Below are 27579 nucleotides of genomic sequence, written 5' to 3' on the forward strand. Positions count from 1 at the left end.
CAACTAGATGACATCTCATACTCCAGTGAACTTTTATAATGTTTCTTCTAGTACTTATAGTAATATTTGCCATATGCTACTTTTATACACATCACCCCAGCTTCTAAATCTGTTTAATGATGTACATTCAGTGTTATACTATTTATTCTCTATTTTCCTTTTCTATTACTGTGAATAGGTTCTATAAAACAAATATTTGTTGAATTAGCACACAATCATTTTTTACTTCAAAATATGATAAAATGTATAGCTTAGGGTTTTGGCCATAGTAAACAAAGTTATGTAGGATACTGCACAATTGTATTTCTTGTTGTACAAATTATTAGAATCATTTCCTTTTAAAAAAATATTTATTTATTTATTTCAAAGAGAGAGAGCAGGTGCCTGCACCTGTATGCATGCAAGCACAAGTGGGAGGAGGGGAAGGAAGAGAGGGAGAAAATCTCAAGCAGGCTCCCTGCTGAGCACAGAGCCCAATTCACAGCTCCATCTCTTGACCCTGAAATCATGACCTGAGCTGAAACCAAGAGTCAGACACTTAGACAACCAAGCCATCCAGGTGCCCCTAGAATCATTTCTAAAGAATCTCCCTATAGCAATCAGATTGAAAGAAGACTAGATCTAACTGGGTGCTTGAAGGTAAAATGAGGGATATGAAAACTATTATCATAATCAGAGGACTACCATCATAAAGTTTATAAAGAAATCTTAAAACTCAGAGGCATGCAAAATGAGGAAGCAATAGTGAGTAATCAAAGCACTAGCACTATAGGTGGGGAGCAGTAGTCTTTAATACTGGGAAGACAGGATTTTTAAATAATTTTTCTAAAGGAGAGAGACTGTTCTTTTTTTGTGTGTGGGTGGTTTTTTTTTTTTTTGAGATTTTATTTATCTGTTCATGAGAGACAGAGAGAGAGAGAGAGAGAGGCAGAGACACAGGTGGAGGGAGAAGCAGGCTCCATGCAGGGAGCCCGATGGGACTCAATCCCGGGACCCCAGGATCACGCCCTGGGCCAAAGGCATGCACCAAACTGCTGAGCTACCCAAGTGTCCCTGTTCTTTAAAAAAAAAAAAAAAAGTTCTAAGTAATCTCTATGCCCAGTGTGGGGATCAAACTCAAAAACCTTGAAATTTCAAGGGTCACATATGAAAGAGGCTATTCTATTTTCAGATATAAAAAATTGAATATGCCACTTTTAGAAAACACTTTCCTTTAGGTAAATTCTTGGTGCTTCCCTGAGATTTTTACCTTAATGTGCTTTACCTTCCATGCAGATCCTGATTTCTGTTTTATGGCCAAGCTTTAACTAAATCCATATACATTTCTGGCCTATGCCCATAAGAACACTCCTTGTTTAGCATCTAATATTCAATAAATTTTCTTTATAATCTCACTTAGATTTTTTTCTCCTGTATAATTTGTCCATGATTAATCCAATTCTATCTCTGCTAAATTCATCTGATAGAAGAGATGATTTTCTGAGAGATCTCTCAACTGAGAAACAGATACTTAAATAACTTGGATGTATTGGCTTTTTGCAAGAGGAGTTATTCAGTCTCTTATAACTACAGCGATGGGTTGAGGACCCTGCATCCTTCTCTCCTCCCCAACAGATCCAAATATAAGATAAGAAAGCCATGTGGGATTCTGAATACTTGGGATTTATCGCTGCTTCCCACTTGCTATCAGCTACTTATAACTTAGAATACAAATACAATTGAGCAAAGAAGCACATTCCTTTAAATAAACATTTTCCAAAAATAGTAACATGAAAAAAATTAGGCTTTTAAAAAGAATTTCAGATAACAGTGAGAAGAGAAAGAAAATGTATAGACAAAAAAGAGCCCCTCTTGGAACACTTGCTATTAGAAAACAGGAAGTTATCAATATTTCAGACTCTCTAGAACAAAATTAAAAGAACACATTGATAATAATACAATAACACTAGAGTACTTCAACACCCCACTCACAGCAATGGGCAGATCATCTAACCAGAACATCGACAAGGAAATAAGAGCTTTGAATGATACACTGGGCCAGATGGACTTCACAGATACATTCAGAGCTTTCCATCCTAAAGCAATAGAATACACATTCTTCCCCAGTGCACATGGAACAATATCTAGAATAGATCACGTACTGGATCATGAATCAGGTCTCAACTGGTACCAAAAGATTGGGATTATTCCCTGCATATTTTCAGACCACAATGTTTCAATACCAGAAATCTCAATCACAAGAGAAAATTTGGAAGGAACTCAAATACTTGGAGGCTAAAAAGCACCCTCCTAAAGAATGAATGGGTCAACCAGGAAATTAAAGAAGAATTAAAAAAAGAAAACTCATGGAAACAAATGAAAATAACACACTGTTCAAAACCTTTGGGATGAAACAAAGGCCACCCTAAGAGGGAAGTATATAGCAATATAGGCCTTTCTCAAGAAACTAGAAAAGTCTCAAATACATAAGATAATCTTACATGTAAAGGATTTGGAGAAGGAACAGCAAATACAGCCTATGCCAAGAAGAACACGAGAAATAATAAAGATTAGATTAGAAATCAATGAAAGAGAAAACAAAAGAATAGTAGAACATATCAGTGAAACTAGAAATTGGCTATTTGAGGCAGCCCCGGTGGCTTAGCAGTTTAAGTGCTGCCTTCAGCCCAGGGTATGATCCTGGAGATCCGGGATTGAGTCCCACGTCAGGCTCCTTGCATGGAGCGTGCTTCTCCCTCTGCCTGTGTCTTTGCCTCTCTCTCTCTCTGTGCATCTCTCATGAATAAATAAACAAAATCTTAAAAAAAATAAGTTGGCTATTTGAAATAATTAATAAGATCAATGAATCCATATCCAGACTTATAAAAAAGGAAAGAGAAAGGACCCAGATTAATAAAATCATGAAAGAAAGAGGAGAGATTACCATGGACATCAAGGAAATACAAACAAACTTAAGAACATATTATGAACAACTATATGCCAACAGGTTAAACAATCTGAAATAAATGGATGCATCCCTAGAAACTTATAACCTTTCAAAACTGAAACAGGCAGAAATAGAAAACCTGGACAGACCCATCACCAACAAGGAAATTGAAGCAATGATCAAAAATCTCCCAAAACAAGAGTCCAGGGCTGGATGGCTTCCCAAGGGAATTCTATCAAACATTTAAAGGAGAACTAATATCCATTCTTCTGAAGCTGTTTCAGAAAATAGAAATGGAAGAAAAACTTCCAAACTCATTCTATGAGGCCAGCATTACCTTGATCCCCAAACCAGACAAAGACCCCACCAAAAAGGAGAATTACAGACCAATATCCTGATGAACATGGATGCTAAAATTCTCACCAACATACTGGCTAATAAGATCCCATAGTACACTAAAAGGATTATTCACCACAACCAAGGGGGTTTTATTCCTGGGATGTAAGGGTGGCTCAACATTCACAAATCAATCAACATGATGCATCACATTAACCAAAGAAAAGACAAGAACCATATGATTCTTTCAATAGATGCAGAAATAGGTTTTTGAGAAAGTACAGCATCTTTTCTTGATTAAAACTCTTCACATGTAGGGATAGAGAGAACATATTCAATATCATAAGGGCCATATATGAAAAGCCCACAGCAAAAATCATTCTCAATGGGGAAAAAACTGAGAGGTTTTACTCTAAGGTCAGAAACATGACAGGGATGTCCACTCTCACCACTGTTGTTCAACATTGTACTAGAAGTCATAGCCTCAGCAATCAGACAACAAAAAGAAATAAAAGGCACCTGAATTGGCAAAGAATTCAAACTCTCACTCTTCGCATGTGACATGCTACTCTATATGGAAAATCCAAAAGACTCCACCTCAGAGTTGCTAGAACAAATTTAGAAATTCAGCAAAGTGGCAGGATATAAAATCAATGCCCAGAAATCAGTTGCATTTCTATACACTAACAATTAAACAGAAGAAAGAGAAATTAAGGACTCAATCCCATTTACAATTGCACCAGAAACTGTAAGATAACTAGAAATCAAAACAAAGAGGCAAAGGATCTGTACTCTAAGAACTATAGAACACTCATGAAATAAATTGAGAGAGACACAAAGAAATGGAAAAACATTCTATGACCATGGACTGGAAGAATAAATATTGTTAAAATGTCTATGCTACCCAGAGAAATCTACACATTCAATGCAATTCCTATCAAAAGACCATCAAAACATTTTTCACAGAACTGGAACAAATAATCCTAAAATTTGTATGGAACCAGAAAAGACCATGAATAGCCAAAGGAATGCTGAAAAAGAAAACCAAAGCTTGGGGCATTATAGTGCTGGAATTCAAGCTATATTACAAAGCTGTAATCATTAAGACTGTATGGTACTGGCACAAAAAGAGACACAGATAAACAGAACAGAATAGAGAACCCAGAAATAGATCCTCAACTCTATAGTCAGCTGACCTTGACAAAGCAGGAGAGAAGATCCAATGGAAAAAAAGACAATCTCTTCAACAAATGGTGTTGTGGAAATTGGACAATCATATGTAGAAAAATGAAATTGGACCATTTTCTTACATCATACACACAGATAAACTCAAAGTAGATGAAAGTCCTAAATGTGAAACAGGAATCCATCAAAATGATAGAGAAGAACACAGGCAGCAAGTTCTTGCTAGACATGTCTCCAAAGGCAAGGGAAAGAAAAGTAAAAATGAACTTTTGGGACTTCATCAAGATTAAAAGCTTCTGCACAGCAAAGGAAACAGTCAACAAAACTAAAAGGCAACCTATGGAATGGGAGAAGATACTTGCAAATGACATATCAGATAAAGGGCTAGTATCCAAGATCTATAAAGAACTTATCAAACTAAATACCCAAAGAACAAATGATCCAATCAAGAAATGGGCAGAAGACATGAAGAGATGTTTCTCTAAAGAAGACATACAAATAGCCAACAGACACATTAAAAAAATGCTCAACATCACTCGGTATCAGGGAAATACAGGTCAAAACTACAATGAGATACCACCTCACACCAGTCATAATGGCTAAAATTAACAAGTCAGGAAACAACAAATGGAGAAAGAGGAAAACCTCTTACATTTTCAGAATGCAAACTGGTACATCCACTCTGGAAAATAGTATGAAGGTTGCTTGAGAAGTTAAAAATAAGCTACTCTATGACCCAGCAATTGTACCACTAGGGATTTAATCCAAAAATACAAATGTATCTGATATATGATATGAAGGGGTACCTGCACCCTGATGGTTAGAGCAGCAATGTCCACAATAGCCAAACTATGGAAAGAGCCGAGATGTATATCAATTGGTGAATGGATAAAGAAGAGGTGGTATGTATATATTTTGGAATATTACTCGGTCATCAGGATTAATTCCTACCATTTACATCAACGTGGATGGAACTGGAGGCTTCCATGCTGAGCAAAATAAGTCAAACAGTGAAAAACAGTTATCAAATGGTTTCACTCATATATCAAATATAAGAAGCACTGAAGAGGATCATAGAACTGTGGGAAAATTGAACGAGAAGAAATCAGAGGGACACAAACCAAGAGACTTTTAACTATGGGAAACTACCTGAGGGTTGCTGGAGGGGAGGTGGGTGGAGACAGGGTAATTGGCTGATGGGCATTAAGGAGGGTGCGTGATGTAATGAGCAATATGTATTATGCAACTGATGAATTACTGATCTCTAAATCTGAAACTAATAATGTGCTATATGTTGGCTAATTGAAATTAAATAAAAAAATAATAAAATTTCAGACTCTTTATTAATGCATATATTTGTTTCTAAAGTATTACTTAATATGTTTATATATTCTATAAAGGAAGTAGCACTTCATATTAATAGTAAAGGAAATGACAATGTACATGAGCCTTTGAAATAGCATACTTGTATTAATTTTAGGTGTTATATTTTTACTCTGAGTTTGGAAAAAATATTACCTAATCTGTATTCTCACATTCACAAAATAACTTCAGTGGGTTTCACTGCTACCAGAAGAGATACACAAAACCCTTTAAATTATAAAGTCTCTAAATATTTACAATGAAGGTTATAACATAAAATATATTTTTCTTTAAAAAGGCTGAGAATAAGCAGCTTTGGATTGATCTAAGTAACTCCATATGCCTTACAATAGCATTAAATTCTACAAACTTCATCTTAAATAATTCCAAGATGTTAGATTAAAAAGCCCATTTCTATTTGGGATGAAAAGAAGAGTAGAAAATCACATTAATCTCTGATTATGGGGAAATGTTGAAATCAACACAACATTGTTAGTAAAGAACTAACTGTATAATCTTAGCTCAGAGTCATGAAAGATAAACATGACTACAGTACCAAGATGGATTCTTAACATAGATATTTTACTGCCTTCTCTTTCTTGGTGCCAGTACCCCAAAGCCTTGGTTTGGTTACAAGAGACCTACTTTACTCCTACCTAGAATTTTATACCAAGACAAAAATCTTAAGGAAATATAGCTTAGTGATAAAAAATCCAGATTCTGCAGTAAGGGCAGGGCTGAAAGTGAGACTTGTCTGTTTTCTATATAACCTTGATCAAGTTACTGTGTGTCCTTTGGTAAACTGATTTATCTAAGGATATGTTCTCAGCCATAAATGTTAAAAAAAAAAAGAGAGAAGCAGTATTTTTCCTTTTAAATTATAATCAGAATTAAAAGCATAAGAGAACATTTACTTCTGGCCAGGTTGTAGAATTTTGCAGTAGAACAACACTCTCATTAGAAACAACTTGAAAAGTCAGACAAAATACAACAATCTTCGTGTAAAGTTATCACAGAACTGTGGAAATAATGAGGACTAGAGGGACCAACTTCTAGTGAGGGGAGAACTTCTGAAAGTCAAGTTGAGAGGATAGAGCTGATTTTCTCCTAGAAGCATTTCTTGATTCTTCATGTGAACTAGGGTCTGAAAATCTGCATTTCTTTGTACACAATGTTCAATATTTAAAAATCACAAAGAATTCCAAATGTTCCAGTTATTGCTGCTTAAAAAAATATCCTAGGGCCCATTAATCTACAATATGAGCAGAGTGTAACAGAAATGGCTTATCTCTATATTAAACAGCATCACGTTGGCTAGCTGAACGTGGCCTGGAGGATCCACTCCCAAGATGGCTCTCCCATATGTATGACAAATAGCACTGGCTCTAGCTGGGAACTCAGACCACAGTTTGTTAGAAGTCTTGATTCTTTACACATGGACTTTTGGGATTACACATAACATGGCTGTTAGCTTAACACAGTATTAGAAGAGGTCTAAGAAGCTGAAATATTTCTTATGATCTAATCTTTGAAGGTCCTAGAGTATCACTATCATCAACTTCTATTGGCTAAGCAAATCAGTAAAGCCAGTTTAAATTCAGGAAGAAGGGAATTGGATTCCAACTCTCCAAGGAATAAACAGGGTGAAAAAAGTGTGATCATCTTTGATCTACTACATCAAGAAACAAGACTATATGACTGAAAATCAAGAGAAAAAAACAGAATGGGAACAGGCCAATAGATGACAGAGATATTGGTGTAAAGAGACAAAAATATTAAAATAAATATTAATATGTTGAAGACAATAGAGCAAAAGACAGAAGTAGAACAAAGCATTTCATGACTTATCCATAAAAATTTGAATATAAAAAATATCAAATATAAAAAATATCAAACAACAGAAATTAAGAAAATAATGGATAGATTTAACCTAACATCACACATATCAGAACACAAAACTGGTGAACAAGGAAAGAAAAAATAGAAGATACAGAAATTAAGTGCACAATAGCTAGAAAGAATGGGCAACCACACTGAGGTATATTTTAATAAAACTAATGAGAAGCAAAAACCAAGTTAAAATCTTAAAAAATAGCCAGAGAGAGAAGTCACCTCAAAAAGAATTGCTTCTGACTTCCTTAACAGAAATTATGGGAAGCCAGAAGATAATGCATAGCTGTCTTTTAAACAGTAAAAGAAAATAACTGAAAATTCAGACTTCTATACTGAAGAAAACTATTCCTCAGAAATGAAGGTGAAATAAGGATGTTTTCAGGAAAATAAACACTCTGAGACTTCAGTACCAGTACTCATGCACTGAAAAAAAAAAAAAAAAGCCACGAGTGAAAGTTATTTAGACTGAAACATAGAAATGAGAGATAAAAGAGAGCGTTATAGAAAAAGCAAATATACAACAAATATAAGTGAATTTTGATGCCACAAAACAACACTTAAGTCATATGACATTATAATGATGTGAGATTTGTATAACTATAGTACAAATAAACTATAGTACAAGAAACAGGAGAGCGTAAATGGCGTTAATACTTTCTAAAGTTCTACTATTATTAGAAAAATGTAAACATTTTCTTTAGAATATAATATATCAAGGACACACATTATAATCTCGAAATACACACTAAAATAATCATTCAAAAATAATGAATGAAGAGAAAATAAAATAATTTAAACATTTTTTATTAGCTCAATAAAAGTAATGAAAGATAAAATGTAAAGATGATGGGTCAAATTAAAAAAAGTAAACTGATAGATATTAATTCAACTATGTCAGTAATTACATTATATTAAATAGAATAAATTTTTCAAGAAAAACACCAATATTTTCAAACTAGATTTAAAAGCAAAATTGAATTATATGCTGCTCACAATATATCAATATCACATATAATAAAACACAGAAATGTTAAAAATAAAGAAATAGAAATAGAGATGTGGTATAAACACTAACCAAAAGAAAGCTGACATATATTTATAATAACATAAAACATAGTAGATGTTAGGCTTAAAAAATACTGGAAACAAACATCTTTCAAAATGATAAAGAAGTCATTTGACAGGGAATATTTCACAATTGAAAATCATCATTCAACAATAACTGTTTGAAAACATATCAAACAAAAGTTTGTTGAATTAAGTGGAGAAATAGACAAACTCACAAACAAATCTCCAAATCACGGAGATTTGAATATATCTCCTTCAAAAGGCTAACAGAAAAAAAAAAAAAGATGAGAAAAAATAGAAATCTAAAAAATTACATTTCAAAGTGTTTACTTAATTGGCACCTATGGAACCTTACACCCAACAAATAGACAATTTGATTCTTCTTAGCCTATGGAATATTCATTCAAAGTGACTATATGCTAGGTTATGAAGCAAACCTCAACAAATGTTAAAAGACATGAAAAGCTCAGATTACATTCTCTGACTTTAGCGGAACTGAACTAGGAATTATTAACAACAGCAACAAAAAAAGAATGAATGAATGGATTTACACAACTCCCAATTGGTTGGAAATTAAGCAACACACAGATTAAGAGAGAAATGATCTTTCAAATAACACAGATTAAGAGAGAAGTTACCAAGAAAATTTAGAAATACTTTGAATAAATATTTAAATAATGATAAAGAAAAATACAGCAGTTCTCAGAGAGGAATTTATATCCTTATACTCCTAAGTCAGAAACAATGACTGTCTGCAAAACTAATGGTCTAAGTTTCTAACTCATGAAGAGCAGCAAAATCAACACCAAGGAAATATGAGGAGAAATTAATGAAACAGAAAATAAATGTATAATAGAGAAAACCAATGAAGCCAAAAGTTAGCTGTTGGAAAGTGTCGAGAAAAATCAATAACCCCTCAGAAAAACCGACCATGTAGTGGCAGTAGGGCAGGGTAGGGAGGGGGTGACAGATTAGTGATGGCAGATGAGAAAAAGAGAAGGGTGTGAAAAATTAGGCATCACTCCACCAGATATTAAATAGATAATAAAATAACACTATAAACAATTTTATGCCAGTTAACTTAAAATTTTAGATAAAAATTGGGAACTGTCTTAACAAATATAATTTTCCATAGCTGAAACAAGAAGAAATAGAAATTCTATATACTACAGAATTGACTAGAGGAATGGAATCTGTTACTTTCAATCTCTCTGTAATGAGAATCCCTAGCCTAGCTGACTTCTCCTGTCATTTATTCCCCATATTTAAAGTAGAGGTAAGTCCAAGCTTATACCCTAGCTCTTCCAGAGAATAGACTTGTCAGTCTGGGTCCCATAAAAAGCAGTTTGGGGATGATGGCTTGTCCTATGACTGACAGATCTAAGAAGAGTTGTGGTTTTAAGGGGTTATTTTAAGCTTTTTTTCTTGTGAGGAGTGATAACTTCCAAGCTCCTTTGTGTCAGAATAGAAACTATAAGTTGCACTTTTGTTAAAACTGTATAAGCACACACATAATACACGTTACACAAAATGTAAAATGTATATATAATAAAACAAAGACCTCTTTTAAGAATTTTGAACCACTACAATTATACACAGGCATAAGTGAATTTTAGCACCTTTTTAAAAATTTGGGACATATAAACTCAAATTATGCCATTTTTTTAAAAAAGTAGGCTCCTCACCCAGCATGGAGTCCAATATGGGGCTTGAATTCACAACCCTGAGCTCAAGATCTGAGCTGACATCAAGAGTCAGATGATCAACCAACAGAACCACTGAGGTGTCCCAAATTGTACCACTTTTTAGAGTAATGTTTGTGTAATGAGTATTTTCTCTTAACTCACACTAAATATCTCTCCACATTCATAATCAAACTTACAAGGATAATTATACATAAATATGATTTTATGCACTTTGCCCTTCCGAAGCCCATTATTCTCTCCCTGAATCTACTAAGCTTCTTAGTGCATTAGCTTGCTAAGCTTCCTGTCCACAAAATAGCTTGATACCTACCTTGCTGGACCAAGCCCTCTCCAATAAAAGTCAAATAGCTTCCTTCCAAGATATTCTCTACCAATTCTGAAATCCCCGGTGTCTAGTAGAAACTCCAACTCCTCCCATTCATATCAAGACCCTTATAATTTCTAGGAAGTGTCAAAGGGTTGTCACTTCCCTCTGATTATAATCCAAAACTGTAAAGAAGTATACCCTCTCTGGCTCCTTGACCCTAGCAAAATGTTGTTCCTTTAAATGCCTAAATCAATTTTATTTGTTTTGTTGTTTTCATTAAATAAAATACCTTGTGGTGCTATTTGTCATTCTAAATCCATACATATTCAGATATTTTTGTGTTGTGTGGCTGCAGTGGTGGTATGATTTACACTAATTACATTGAGAAGCCTCTGATCAGAAAAATTAGACAGTCGTCTCAACTAACTGATAGGACTGAACCTAAATACACGAATCAGTGTGGAAGCTGACCCAAGTAACCTCATTCCCTCAATATGAGGTGATATCAATGTGTTTTGGTATTAATAAGCCTTAGGAAGAAGTACGTTTTCTATATTTTTCTTGTACCACGGGATGCTCTTAGGTCTGTTCTCTATATTCTCTGAAATATGAGTGTCTTAAACTTTGCAGCTGTAGAAAACACCAAATCTGATATTTAGCTAGCCTATGGGTTATTATGAGAAACTGTTGGTAAATGGAATTCTACTGCTCCAACCAAGGGAAACAGTTGTGTTTGGGAGGTTGATTTTAGCAGATGTGTAGATATTTTGAGCAGATGTATAGTTTTCAGATCTTTTTGCAAGAAAGGTCAGAGATGTGACATGATTCTCATGAGATCTATGTTTCACTGTATGTACTTTATTTACTTCAATCTAGATCCTTCTCACACTGAACAATTTCAATTATCACAACTTTCAAAAAGAAAAACAAAGTTTATTTTTATTTACTGGGAAAAACTAGAACTAGAATAGTTTTTTTCTTATTATCACCTTAATGTTTTTAAATTCAAAATAGAAATAAGGTCAGAATACAGGAAGAATAAAGGGGTGGAAAATACTTTTTTAATTTGTCAAATTTCATATAGACTTTGAGATCTTCAAAGACAGGGTTATGTTTTATTCATCTTTGGAATCCTCACCCAGTCCAGTTAGAGCAGATAAAAGTTTTTCAGTGTATGTTTGTTAACTTAATCACCGCATTTATATGTTTTCTCTGATCTTATTGAGGGCAAACATTGTAGCCCATTTATGTTCTAGTCACACATAGCAGCTAGATGAAATTTTATGTAAAAGTTTAAAGTTTTCATGGCCAGGATTAAACCCATCCTCTTTCCTCTATAGCCTTTCTATATCTGCACTTGCTTCTGGTTGGGGGTCAGTGATGATGGCACTGAAAGTGGAGTTCAGGATAAGATTGACTGGGAACAAGGCCTACCTCTGGTACATCTGGGACAAGCCCTAGCTCATCTCTTGCTAGGATACATTGATTGCTATTTCTGTGATTTTATTTCCTCATGTGTAAAATGGAAATTATAATAATAGTGGTTATTGTAAAAATAATATAAATTTTTGCATGTCAATCACGTAGCACTATTTCTAGCACACAAAAATAATCAATGAGAATTAAGTAGTATAAATTCAAATTATGTTAAAATGATATGTCTCCCAGTTAACCAAGAACCACATATTAACCATTCATTAGCAAATTATCAAAGTGTCAATTATATAACAGAAATTCTGTTATGCACTGAATTAACTAAAAAAGAAACTAAGCAACAAAGTGTGGAGAATTTTATGATAAGGAAAATAATAGGAAGCTCTGAAATCAGAAAGTAGAGGTACCTAACCTTCTATAAGGTTAGTGAACTATGTTCACTATGTTTATCATTAATAAATGCTAAATTTTGTCAAGTTACTTTTCTGTACTTATTAAGGTGATCATATTGTTATTTGGCTTTTGGTATGAATTATATTAATTGATTTTCAATACTGAGCTACTATGAGGCATGAGTTCCCCATTTAGTCATTTCATACTATCCTTCATATATATATATATATGGCTTGATTTGCTAGAATTTTAAGAAAATCATAAAGGAGTTTGGCCTGTTGATTTTTCTTTTTTTAAAAATATTTTATTTCTTTCTTTCTGAGAGAGAGCGAGAGAGAGAACGAGCAATGGGGAAGAGTAGAGGAAGAGGGAGAAGCAGACTCCCCACTGAACAGAGAGCCTGATGTAGGACTCAGTCTCAGGACCCTGGGATCATGACCTGAGCTGAAGGCAGACTCTTAACAGACTGAGCCACCCCAGCACCCTGCTGTTTTCTTTTAATGTTTCCATGTGATTTCAGTATCAAAGTGATACTGGCCTTGCAGGATAAGGTGGGAAGTATTCTTTCCTTTTCAATTTTCATGAAGAGCTGGTGCAGAATTGCTATTAATTTTTCCTTCAGTATTTCGTTGAATCCACAGATGAAGCCATCTATCCACAGAGTCTGTCTTGTGGGAAGATTTTAAACTATAGATTCCATTTACTTAATAGATATATGGTTTTTCAAGTTACATATTACCATTTGCATGAGCTTTGGTAGGTTGGATCTTCTAAAGAATTTCTCTGGGGGCATCTGGCTGGCTCAGTCGATTGAGCATTCAACTCTTGCTTTTGACTCAGGTCATGATCTCAGGGTCATGGGCCTGAGCTCCACACTAGGCTCCACACTACCCGGTATGGAGATTCTCTCTCTCTCTCCTTCACTCTCTGCCCCCTACTCATGCTAGCTCACTCTCTCGCAAAAAATTAAATTAAATTCAAGAATTTCTCCATTGCATCTAAGTTGTTGAATTTATTGACATTAAGTTACCGATTACATTCTCTTACTAATTAAAAGGAAAACCATATTTCCCCTGTTTACAACACTTCTGACATGAATTTTGTGCGATTTTTTTTTCCACACCAGCCAATTCTCTAACTCTCTGGACACCAACTGAATGACCTATAATTCAATTATGACACTAACTGCCCAGAGTTAGCAAAACCCCACCATTTAAGGACTCAGTCTCACGAGGACTCAAACTCCACTTCAAATGTCAGTACCTACCCCACCCCCCAAAAAAAAAACCAAAAACAAAAAAACAAATGTCAGTCCCAAGCACCAGGTTGTCTCATATTTCTGGCAGTATACTGGGGGTTCCAACATCCCATTACTCAGGTTTGGAAATTTGCTATAGTTTCTCAAAACTTAAAAAAATACCAGTTTGTTATAAAGAACAGGATAAAGGATTCAGATAAACAACCAGATGAAGAGATATGTAGGGAGAGACCCAGAAGGGGCCTGAGCACAGGAGTTTCTATTCCTATGGAGTTGGAGTGTGCCACTCACTCAGCATGTAGATGTTTTCACCAACCCAGAAAAAGTCCAAATCCCAATAGTTTAGGGACTTTTTCAGAAACTTTATCACACATGAATGATTATATTATTAATAACCAGCCCCTCTCCCCTCCCTGGATGATGGGGATTGGATTACAAGTTCTAAACTTCTAATCATGGCTTGGTCTTTCTGATGACTAGCTCCCACTGTGAAGCTATCTAGAGGCCCCCACCCACCAGGCATCTCATTAGTATACAAAAAACACTACTATCTCTCCAAAGAGTCAGAGAGTCTTCATGTTCACTCCTAACTCTGGGAAACGAACTAGGGGTGGTGGAAGGGTAGGAGAGTGGTGGGTGGGGGTGAATGGGTGATGGGCACTGAGGGGGGCACTTGACGGGATGAGCACTGGGTGTTATTCTGTATGTTGGCAAATTGAACACAAATAAAAAATAAATTTATTATTAAAAAAAAGAGTCAGAGAGTCTTAAGTGTTTTTATGTCAGGAACCACAATCAAAAAGTCAAATATTAGAACAAAACATGGTCCTAGCACCCCATTACTAAAGAAATTATAAGGGTTGTAGGAGCTCTGTGCCAGGAACTGAGGACAAGAGCTAATATATTTCTTATTACTCTACACTAATATTTATCGAATGAGTTCCTACTCAATGGTATTCCTATACCATTTTTCTCATTCCTGGTACTGGTAATTCGTGTCTTTTTCCTTTGGTCTTGATGAATTTCACTATATATTTGCAATTTTATTGCTCTCAAGGAAAAATAAATTGTTTTATTTACTTCTCTATTAATTTTCTAATTTCTACTCAGTTTATTTTTCCCTATATGTGCTATATCCTTTTATTCCATTTAAATAAATAAGGTTTAATTTGATGTTTTTTTCTAGTTCATAATTTAGAAGTTTAGGTCATTAATTTGCCCTATAGTTTTTACTTTAATGTCTTTATCTGGGTATGGTATTAGGACATTGTTAATCTCATACAATGATTTCAAACACATTTCCTCAGCCTCTATTTTCTGTAACAGATTGTAAATAATTGGTATAATTTCCTCCTTACATGTCTGGTGAATTCATCAGGGAACCCATCTAAGTGCTTTCTGTTTTGGAAGGTTATTAATTATTGATTAACTTCTTTAATAGATAAAGGTCTATTCAGATGGTCTTTTCCTTCCAGTGTGTGGTCATACACTATATGCTTTCAAGGAATGGTCCACTTTATCTAGATTATCAGTTGATCACCACAGAGTTGTTTGTAGTATTATTATCATTTGAATGTCCATAGGGTCAGTAACAATGTCTCCTTTTTTTCATTTCTGATATTAGTAATTTGTATCTTCTTTTCCTATGCCTTAGTTACCACGGCTAGAAGTATATTAATTTTATTGCCCTTCTTTAAAAAAAAAAAAACAACAGCTTTTGAATTTATTGATTTTCCCTGTTGCTTGTTTTCAATTTCAATGTTTTTTTTTTTAAGATTTTTTATTTACTTATTTGACACACACAGGGAGTATGCACACACAAGCAAGGGGGAGCAGCAGGCAGAGGGAGAGGGAGAAGGAGAAGTAGGGAGCCGGATGCGGGGCTCAATCCCAGGATCCCGGGATCGTGACCTGAGCCAAAGGCAGATGCTTAATTGACGAAGCCACCCAGGTACCCAATTTCATTGGGTTTTACTTTAATTTTATTTCATTTCTTCTGTTTATTTTTAGATTTAATGTGCTCTTCTTTTTCTAGTTTCCCAAGAAACAAGTTTAGAAGATCATTGATTTTAAATCTTTCCTCTTTTCTAATATATACATTCACCAGTATAAATTTCCCTCTACGTATCTCTTTTGCAGCATTGCACAAATTTGATTAAGTTTTATTTCATTCCCATTTAGTCCAAAATGTTTTTAAATTTCTCTTAAAACCTCTATGACCCATGTATAAATTAGGAGTGAGTTGTTTAATCTCCAGATAATTTGAAATTTCTAGCTATCTTTCTGCTATTGATTTCTTGCTTAATTCCATTGTGGTATGAGCATATACTTCTATGTTTTCTATTATCTTACACTTTTTAAGATATGTTTTATACCGCAGTTAGTTCGTCTTGATGAATAGTCCATGTGGGCTTGAGAAGAATTTGTTTTCTGTTGTTGGATGTAATATTTAAGAGATGTCTATTATACCCAGTTTATTGATGTTGTTCAACTATATCCTTATTGATTTGCTGTCTGCTGGATTGGTCCATTATTGATAGAGGGGAGCTAAAGTCTCCCAATATAACAGTAGATTCTTGTATTTTTCCTTGCAGTCCTACCAATTTTTGCCTCACAGTTTTTGATGCTCTATTATTAGGCATATACACATTAGGTATTTAAGTTTTTGGAGAATTAGTTTTAATATCACTATATAATACCCCTCTTTTTCCTGATAATTTTCCTTGCTGAAGTTGCCTTTGTCTGCAATTTATAATATAGCTATTCCACCTATTTCTTGATTAGTGTTATCAGTATATCATCCTCTCTCCCTTTATTTTAAATCTGTGTCTTTTTATTTAAAGAGAGTTCTTATAGACAACATATAGTTGGTCTTTTTCAATCCTCTATGATGTCTGATAATATCTTCTTTTGATTGGTATAGTTAGACTACTCATGTTTACAGTGATTATTGATATAATTGGATTTATTTTATCATTATTTGTTACTGTTTCCTGTTACATGCCCTTCTTCCCTTTGTTTGTTTTTACTTAGGGGGAGGGGGATCTTTCTACTCTTTTTCTACCTTTTCTGGTTTTAGTGGATCATTTTATATGCTTCTATTTTATCTCTTCTCTTAGGATATCATTCATACTTCTTTAAAAATTGTTTTTAGTGATTGCTTTAGAGTTTGCAGTACACATTTGTAACTAATCTAACTCCACTTTCAGATAACACAATACCATTTTATTGTTAGTACAAGTAACTTAGAGTATTTTAAATTTCTCTCTTCTATCTGTTAAAACATTGCTGTCATCCATTTCACTTATCCATAAGTTATAATTACTGAGTATACTGTTGTTGTTATTACTTTGAACAAACTTTTATCCGTTAGATCAATAGGTGTAAAAAAAAAGTAAAATTTTATTTTACATTCATTTATTCCTTTTCTAATGCTCTATTTTATTTATATAGATCTGAATTTCTGACATACATCATTTTCTTCTCTCTGAAGAATTTTTTTTACCATTTCTTGCAAAGTAGGTCTACTAGTGACATCTTTCAAATTTTTGTTTGAGAAAGTCTTAATTTCTTTTACATTTTTGAAGGATAATTTCACTGGATATAGAATTCTAGCTTCAACAGTGGTTATCTTCTTCAACACTAAATATTTCACTTCACTTTTGCTTGCATGATCTCTGAAGATAAGTCTAATATGACTTTTTTCCTTTCTTTTCTGTAGATACCAGGTTGCTCCCCATACACCTAACTTCCTTGAAACTTTTCTCTTTATTTTTGAATTTATGAAGTTTAATCATGGTATGCCTAAATGTATTTTTTGTACTTATCCTACTTGATGTTCTGTGGGCATGATGGGTCTGCATTTTGATGTTTGCCATTAATATCAGAAAATTCTTGGGATGCCTGGGTGGCTCAGTGGTTGAGCTTCTGCCTTTGGGTTCAGGCATGATCCCGGGGTCCAGGAATCAAGTCCAATATTGGGCTTCTTGCAGGGAGCCTGCTTCTCCCCCTGCCTATGTCTCTGCCTCTCTCTGTGTCCTCATGAATAAATAAATATAATCTTAAAAAAAAGGAAGATTCTTAGCCATTGTTCTTCAAATATTTCTTCTGTTCCCTTCTTTCCTCTCCTTCTGATATTCTCATTTGACATACATTTCACCATTTGTAATTGCCTCACAGTTCTTGAATATTGTTATATCTATTTAAAAATTAACTTCATTGAGGAATAATTGATATATATATAAAGTATATATGTGATATATATAAAGTATATGTGATGATTTGCTATACAAAGATATTGTAGAACAATTGCCAAAATCAAGATAGTTAACATATCCATCACGTCTCATAGTCAATATTAGCTAACGTGTGTGTGTGTGTGTGTAAATGTTGATAATCTACTCTCAGCAGCTTTCAATAACAATACCATATTGCAAACTATAACCTCCATGCTATATGCTACATCTTCAGAATTCATTCCTTTTCTAACTGAAAAACTATCCTCTTTGAACTATATTACCCCATTTCCCCCTCCTCCCCAGCTCTGGCAACCACCATCCTATTTTATTCTATTCTCTGTTTCTATGAAATTAGATTAATTCCACAAATAAATGATATGATACAATATTTGTGTTTCTCTGTCTTACCTGACCTGTCATAATGCCACCCAGATTAATCTATGTTGTCACTAATGGCAAAATTTTCTTCTTTTTTTACGAATCTATTTAATTTTTGTCTTTGTTTGCATTTCAGTTTTGGAAGTTTCTGTTGACCCCTCTTCAAGTTCACAGATTCCTCAGTTGTAGTTTGTTGCTGTGCCTATCCAAAGCATTCCTGGTTTCCATTACTGTGTTGATTCATTGAGTTTTGATCTCTCTGCTTGCATTGCTCATCTCTTCTTTTATGTTGTCTACTTTTTTTATTAGATGCCTTAGTACATTAATCATAGTTATTTTTCTGAGGCACTTGGGTGGCTCAGTTGATTGAGTGTCTGACTCTTGATTTTAGCTCAGAGTTGTGGGATCAAGCCCTGTGTCAGGCTCCACACTGGGCATGGTGCCTGCTTAAGAGTCTCTCTCTCTCTCTCCCCCTTTGTTCTTTCCCCTCCTTTCCCACTCTAAAAAATAAAATATATAAATAAAATAAAATAAAACATAGTTATTTTAAAATCTTGGTCTGATAATTCCTAGATCTCTGCCATATATTAATCTGGTTTTGATGCTTGCTCTGTTGCTTTAAATGGCATTTTGTCTTTAGTATCTCTTTTAAGTTTTGTAGAAAGCTAAACAGGTTATCCTGGGTAAAAGGAGTCTCTTACTGGCTCGAGTGGTGGGCTTTGGTTTCTGTACTTGTGCTTGAGCAAGCTGTAATTCTTTGTATTCACCTGTCTCTTGAATTTGAAGGCAGATATTTGCCCAATGACTCCTTTCTGTAGTGAATATAATACTTGTTGATTTTTATCTTTTTTAGCTCGTTTTGAGGATTGAAGTGTTCCAAGCTCATTATGTATGGGACCAGAAAAAGTCTAGTTTTGTTTTGATTGATTGATTTTTATGTTCATTATGCATCATATTATTTTGCTTTTCATTGCTTGTTACTTTTTCAATATATGGCAGACATTGTGAATTTTTAATTACTGGCTCCTGGATAATTTTGTATTAAAAATATTATTAGATATTCATAATTACTTGGAAGCAGCTTGATCTTTTTGCTGTTTTCTTTTAAGCTTTATTAGATGAAATCAGAGAAGATATTAGTCCAAGGCTAATTTTGTCCCCTCCTCCACAATGAGTCACTACTTTAGTACACTACCTGTTACCCTGTGTATTATATGTTTTTTTAAGATTTATTTATTTATTTATTCATGATAGACACACGCACACACATACAGAGAAAGAGAGAGAGAGAGGCAGAGACACAGGAGGAGGGAGAAGCAGGCTCCATGCCAGGAGCCCGATGCGGGACTTGATCCAGGACTCCAGGATCATGCCATGGGCCAAAGGCAGGCGCTAAACCACAGAGCCACCCAGGGATCCCCTGTTTTTTAAGTTTTTTATTGCAATCCAGTGTAAAATCCCTTGTGAAACTTACTCCTTTCTGATTCTTATATTACTCTAATACAGCTTCCTTACAAACATACACTAACCACTACTATCTGAACACTTGAGATTGATCCAGTACAGATCTCTGGGGTTCTTTTTCCCTCTCTGTGACAATGCCTTCCAAGCTCTAACTGCCTTGGCCAACCTTAACTCCCATTTTTATGTCTTCAGCTCAGGGAGCATACTGAGATCCGTTTCACTTCCCCTTCCCTGTGCTGATTCCTGGAAACTCTCAAGGCAGTAAACTCATCTCTTTTCTTCCCTTCTCTTAGTAATTATTAAACCCAATAATTTTCCTAGTGTTCCTCTTTAGGGAACTTGATACTTTGCTTCTGCCCTCTTAATCTGTCATCTTTCTAATGATTTTTCTTGTCTTATAGTATTAACTGGATTTTTCTCCAGCACAATGTTGAAAAGCAATGGTGATGGTAGGTATCTTTTTATTATCCAGTTTTTAAAAAGAATGTATCTAATGCTTCACTGTTAAACATGATGTTTGTTGTAAATTTTTCATATTGATTGTTACTAATTTAAGTAATTCCTTTTCCATTCTGTATATGCTAAGAAATCTTAACACAGGGATCCCTGGGTGGCGCAGCGGTTTGGCGCCTGCCTTTGGCCCAGGATGCAATCCTGGAGACCCGGGATCGAATCCCACATCGGGCTCCCGGTGCATGGAGCCTGCTTCTCCCTCTGCCTGTGTCTCTGCCTCTCTCTCTCTCTCTCTATGCGACTATCATAAATAAATAAAAATTAAAAATATATAAATAAAATTAAAAAAAAAAGAAATCTTAACACATATGAGCTTTTATATACATGTTTGCATTACTAGAATTATATAGCTCTATGCTTCAGTCTCTTAATATTACACTCTTCCAATATTCCTTTTGATAGAATCTACCTAGTAATAATATAGTATTATTACTATTTATAATACTGACTGTAGGCAAGGATTTCATCACTGTTATCTCTTCATACCCCATATACCCATGAGAATGCCTTGCAAACAATGGATTCCAAAGGAATTTAGTGAATTAAATCTATTTGAATTCAAGTTATTTTAAATCTCTGAAGTAGTCCATAAAATTAAAAACAATTGTTCAATCTTCTAATTCCTGTTCTCTAACTTACTCAATTACAATCTAGAGTATCTACCATATGTCAAATAGGGAAAAAGAAACTTTTGAATGAAGGAAGCGTACGAAAGGTAAATATGGTTCATAGAATCACTGAAGTGTATACAAGATGGCATCCCAGCTGCTAAGTTTTGGTTCAACAAATGTAATTTTCATGGGTCAGTAGGTTGGGCCTAACTAGAAACTACCGCAACTATGAAGCATTTTATCAGTTTCATTGGCATGCATGTAGGTGACTGCATGATGAGGCTTTTAGCACTTAACTTTTATACAGTAACATGATTGCTTTCACAAGAGTTCAAACAAATATATATAACCAAGGTTTTCAAACACAAGTAAATCACTGTGATGCCTTATCTTTTGCATAAATTTTGAAAGCAACATGTGTGCTTTTTTTGTCTCTTTCTGCCTTATTTTCCTTTGTTGATTTCCATCCTAGATGGATTCTTCTTCAATTGGCACCACATTGTTCCTGAATGATAAAATCTCCCTACATTCTTGACTAATAGAGATATTAGGTGAGGTGGTGTGGGAGATGTGATGGAAAATTGAGGGGGAGAAGGTTTGCAAGAAATGAAACAGATTACTAAAGAAACCAGTCCATTATATTTTTATGAGACCTCGTCTCTAAGCTTGATCTAAATTCAGGAAGTCATAAAGAAAAAACAGTTGGACTGTACCATATTTAATAATTAACATATTGTTTAATATTCAAATAAAACTCTCCTTACAAGTTAGAAGCACTATTTACAAAAAGCCATAATGTACAGAAGTTATTGAAGGCTTGCTTCTGGACAAGTTCTGTGCACTACCCAAGTTACCTCACCAAAATCTTCAAGAATTATGATTGATAGGAAGCACTACTTGTATTTTACCAGCACAGACAATGAAAATAGGGAAGTTTAAGTAACTTGTCTATGATCACAAAGATAGAAAGTGATTGAACAGTGATTGAAATAAAGACCAGTCTTATTCTAATATTAATGTCAACATATAATTGCTAAAACAAATTCTTAAATACACTCATGACAATATAGAAACTGTAAAAATTATATTGGATAGATATGTTCTTTGGTCCTCAGAAGGCTTGAAAAATTTTCTCAGTGGAAATGCCTATAATTTTAGCTTTTTAAATCACTCATAGGATTTTGTTTAGCTAGTGCTACAATTCTCACTTTAAAGCTGTTTTTGCACAATAGTGGCTTAAATCCATGGCTCTTAGAATAACTTCGCCTCCCTTTGTGCTGATTGTGATGCACTGTTGGCATTTCCTATTTGTCCTTCAATCTACAAAGGTCAACATACTGAGATGACTGCTCAAGATCCAAGGCCCACCCTTCATTCTGCAATGAATCATTCTCTATGTGTGATCGTTCACATTTTTTATTAAGGGAACTTTACTTTTTTGTAGCTGAATATGATTTTTTTTCTTTTTTCATTTCTTAAAATGCTTTACTGTAAAATAACACATTTCTCCCACTCAATTCATATAATTTTTCTCTAATTCATGCCACTAGCGCCCACCTGTCACATATAATTCAAGCTTCTTAAGCTTAGCCTTAGCAATTTACTTCACTTATTAATTTATTTCTATAAACTTTTCCCCCCATTATTGCATCCAGCTTGTCATATTAGTGCTTCCTTACTATTTTTTTTTCCCTTTCAGATTTTCCTTCATGCCCCTTTCCTTATGTTTTCTGGTCATTCACACAATATTCTCTAAATTCCCATCATAAAAATCATTAGCTAGTCCTGATTAGCCTAAAACCTAAAATAATACAAAACAAAACAAAAAAACTTTTCTCCCTCTATTTTCCTGCTCAGTGTAAAACATTTAAAAAATGCAAAACTAGTTGCACCAAAATGTCTGTTGTTGTATTTGAACAGGTTCAGTTTAACACAGTTTATGTTTTCATTTTGTTTCTTTTAAAATATGTGTCTATAACCCAAAAGCTAAGTGATATTGTATATAATATAATAAGTCCTGTTTATGTTAAATCAATGGGTTCTTTTTTGATAAATAGGAGGAAGACAGATATAGATACAGTGAATTCTATAGGAATCAAGGAAACAGATAACTAGCTTAGTCTATGTTATAAGATGCTTTTAGTTTAACACAAAATAAAACGGGACTATAAAAAGAATCACAATACTGGGATGTGTGTAAGTGCAATGAGGAGTGCACAAACTGATAAAAGCATTCAAGTGAGGAAAGAATCCCAAACAGTAGTGGGCATTAGGGAAGGCTACATGTTGGTGGTTACATCTGGGTTGTACCTGAAATGATGGTGGGAGAGTCTGACTCTCAGAAAAATCATGGAATATATAGGCATGATAAATGTAGGGGGTCTGCAATGTATGGGTTCATTTGGAGGGCAGCAACTGGAGCCATATTTAACTGACATATATATTGAAGTATAGGAGGTAAGTTTGAAAGGCTAAGACAAAATCATAAGGGGTCCTGAGTGAGAGGCCAAACTTTTCCTTTTAATTGGTAAGTAGCCGATGCAGATTTCTAAATTGTTTGAACATTTGAATGATTTGTTGTATCTTGTTTAATCTTTTCTATTTCTGGCATTTAAATTTTTTAAAAGGAGGACTTTATTTTATTTTTTAGATTTATTTATTTATTTATTTATTTATTTATTTATTTATTTATAGAGCATGAGCAGGAGGAGGGGCAGAGGGAAAGGGAGAAGCAGAATCCCCATTGAGCAGGAAACCTGATGTGGGACTTAATCCCAGGACTCTGGGATCATGATCTGAGCCAAAGGCAGACACTTAACCAACTGAGCCACTCAGGTGCCCCCAGAAGAGAGATTTATTTATTTATTTATTTATTTATTTATTTATTTATTTATTTTTCCAGAAGAGAGTTTTAATAAGAATCCAGGAACTATTCGTAATTTTAAACTGAGAGGAAAAATGGAGGCTAATATTTTGATATATTTGGTTCTCTGTGAGAGCTTTACAAGACAAAATGATACAAAGATGAATTGTGTGCCTCAGGAGGCCAGGAAAGAGAATATACACAAAATTGAGTTTTAAGAATAGAAGAGTCTTGCTTCCAACCTGAGTTTAGGATCCTTGTGTACTTCCAGAATTTAGAACAGAAATTAGCTAGAAAAGAATCTGAAAATTATATGTGTATATGTTTGCGTAATATTGCTACACATTGAAGTATGTTTGTGATTTACCATCTGGAATTGCTAGAACTATGCACCACTGTGACTTTGTCACCACCTGGTGACAGGTTGATAAAATTTTAGATTTGTTTATTGCACATTCATTTAAAAATTGTGTGTAAAACTATAAAACAGCATCACATGCATGACAATGGAATCTAAAATCCATGAACCAGGCATTTCTGCTACCAATGGAAAGGGAAGAGGGAGCATAATTTATCATGACATCCTTTCTGTGTTCTTATTCCATTTTCCATTGTTCAAATCCCTTCTATTGTTAAAAATTTGCAAGGCAAAAATTGGGGTTACAGGGAAGCAGAAGGTATTATTTCTTCTTGTACTTAATTAATCATCAATTGTAAAGATAGAGTCTATACATAACAGATAAAATAATACAGAACAGAGTGATATTAAAAATGATTAAAAATTATTGAAAAGAGGAATCACTACGATTGGCTCACTTAAGAAAAATGACACAGAAACAGTGAATCTTGAGTTGACACTTGAAAGAGTGCAGCTTAGGGAGGTGTAGGCCATGTCAAGGGAACATGGATGAGAAACTCACAAATGTAGAGGTGGACATTTGTCACAGGACTGGCATGAGATAACCTAACAAGTTGAGTAAGCATGGCTGTTTTCCATGATGGAGAGAAAAGAGCTCACATAAATAGCCACCCAATAAATGCCTTCCTAAATCTTGTTTAAATTTTATTTAATCACACCCTGTGTCCTATTTCAGCTACATGCATATGTACTTTCCTCATCATAAGAGTACACATTTTTATAGAACAGATTCTTTTTATGTTTGTTTTTATGTATCTCTAATGTCAAATACAGTGTTTTATATCTATTAGCTAATTGACCAATCTTTGTTAAATTCAAGAAGGAAGGCGGCAAGGAGAAGAATGAAGAAGAATAAATGAGATCAGTCATATTTTGGAGGGTCTGGAACAGCAAAATGAGAAATATTAACTCACCTATCCTCACCTTGTCAAGGATGGAAAATCTTACTTTTGGTAATAAAGAAATGGTGTAAGTGATAGTTATGCCTCTATTCAGATTTTTAGTAGCTATTTCAGCACTGATGAGATAATGTCATTTGGTAGCTAAAATGGCCCTTACAATTCTACACTATTTATATGTTCATTAATATATGTGATTGTGTCAACAACAGTATGCAATAACATCTTACAAATTCCCCACTCATGATCTGCAACTCACATGATTCAAAGCCTACAAGGCAAAAGTCATCTCTAAAGAGGAGAAACTTCAAAAAGCATAGTGGGTTTGGATGGATATTTTGTGATCAAGGGTGAATGAGACCAAGTTTCCACTCAAAAGTCCTCTAAGTCAGAATGAAAGTAGTTTCTCCCTTCCTCTCTTCTTAATCATTCTTGTTGTCATAATGTATGCTGGGTGAGGCTGGGGAAAGCTTAAAAGGACCTTGTGTGCATTATAAACCCTCATTCTAAGGCTACACGTAGTTATGTCTTACTTCCATAGTCTAAATTTTATTAAATAGTACTTATGAAGGAGGGCACTCAAGCATGATTCCTTCATGAGTAGGGTATTGTTTTTTAAATATTTTATTTATTTATTCATGAAAGACACACAGAGAGAGGCAATGACACAGGAAGAGGGAGAAGCAGGCTCCCTAGGGGGAGCCGGGTGCAGGTCTAGATCCTAGGACCCTGGGATCATGCCCTGAGCCAAAGGCAGACATCCAACCACTGAGCCACCCAGGTGCCCCGTGAGTAAGGCATTTTATCAGTTTTGGTTAGGACCAAAGGTTACTACATGTTAGAGCAGTTGGTCTGACCAGTCAGCCTTAAACCCCATCTGAGACAGATCTACCAGAAAGATCTAATTACACTGGATCTTGATGGCCTCTCTACCCTCTCAGGGGAGGAGAAGGTGGAGAGGTAACGCACATGTTTTATATAAACTATATATGGGCATGCAACATTCTTGAGGAGGAAAAATATGCTAGTCAGTCTCCAGGTTTCTAGAACACTAAGCTTCCAACATAATTCAAACCACGAAGAAAAGTCTGTTGTTTCAAAACAAATTTGCCCTTCAAAAGAATGTTTCTGCACACCCATTTCTTGAACATTGAGGATCTGAAAGTCTTTATTAAGCTTAATTCACTGTGACTCAAACCATTCGCTCGAAGCACAGTTGCTTATTTTAAAGCCCAAAGGCAAGTCTAATCCTTATTCTTTTACAAGTTTTCTTCCACAGTGATATAAAGTAGAGGAAGGAGGTCTTTCAACTTGCCAAGTTGGGTTCTTAAAGTTTTTTTTTGTGCATTATGCTTCAAATTGGCACAAATTTCCTTATAAAATATATTTTTCCATAGAAAATAATTAGAAAGAAATACAATTGTCTACAATTATTATCTTAAGAGTAAAACAAATAATAGACACCAAAACTAAGTGGAAAAACCATTTGGGCCATTTTCTTTGGCATTTTTCACACATCTATCATTTCTACTCAATGTGAAAAGCAATCAAGATTTGGTACTATATATTGGGTGTGTCACACTAGAAGTCACATATCATAAATATGTCATTTTTTTAAGTTTAAACTTTCTTTGCATGAGTCACAGAGTCATAGGACAGTAATATTTTGAAAGGACAGCTAAAGGTAGCTGAGAACCTAGCAGATAGTAGTTGTTGGACACCTTAATTGTACAGACCAAGTCAAAAAGATAATTTAGGGATTTCCATTCCCAAGTTTTTCCCATAACATAGATTTGCCTCTCCTATCAAGAAACACTTAATAAATTGAGGCTTTGATTGGGCACCTGGTTGCCTTAGTCAGTTAAGCATTCAATTTTGATTTGGCTTAGGGTATGATCACAGGGTCATGATCTCAGAGTCCTAAGACTCAGCCCCATTTGGGGCTTCACGCTCAGCAAGGAGTCTGCTCTCTCTTCCTCTCCCTCTGCCCTGCACCCCTCACCCCTAATCCATCATTCATTCTTTCTCTCTCTAAAATAAATAAATCTTTTTTAAAAATGAGGCTTTGTCTAATAATATAAATGACAATAATCCTTCCGATTATTATTAATAGAATTCACAGGCTAATTTCAGCTCATAATTAATGGGGAAAGACAAACACTGTAACAGTGGTTTATCCATATAAAAAGACTTCTGTTTCCTATTGAGAACAACACACTGAGTACATGACACAGAGATGAGGTTTTTTGTTTTTTTTTTTTAAAGACTTTATTTATTTGAGAAAGAGAGAGAGCACAAGCAGGGGCAGTGACAAAGGGAGAGTGAGA

The sequence above is a fragment of the Vulpes lagopus genome, chromosome 8 (assembly GCF_018345385.1).
Source record: "Vulpes lagopus strain Blue_001 chromosome 8, ASM1834538v1, whole genome shotgun sequence".
NCBI lineage: Eukaryota > Metazoa > Chordata > Mammalia > Carnivora > Canidae > Vulpes > Vulpes lagopus.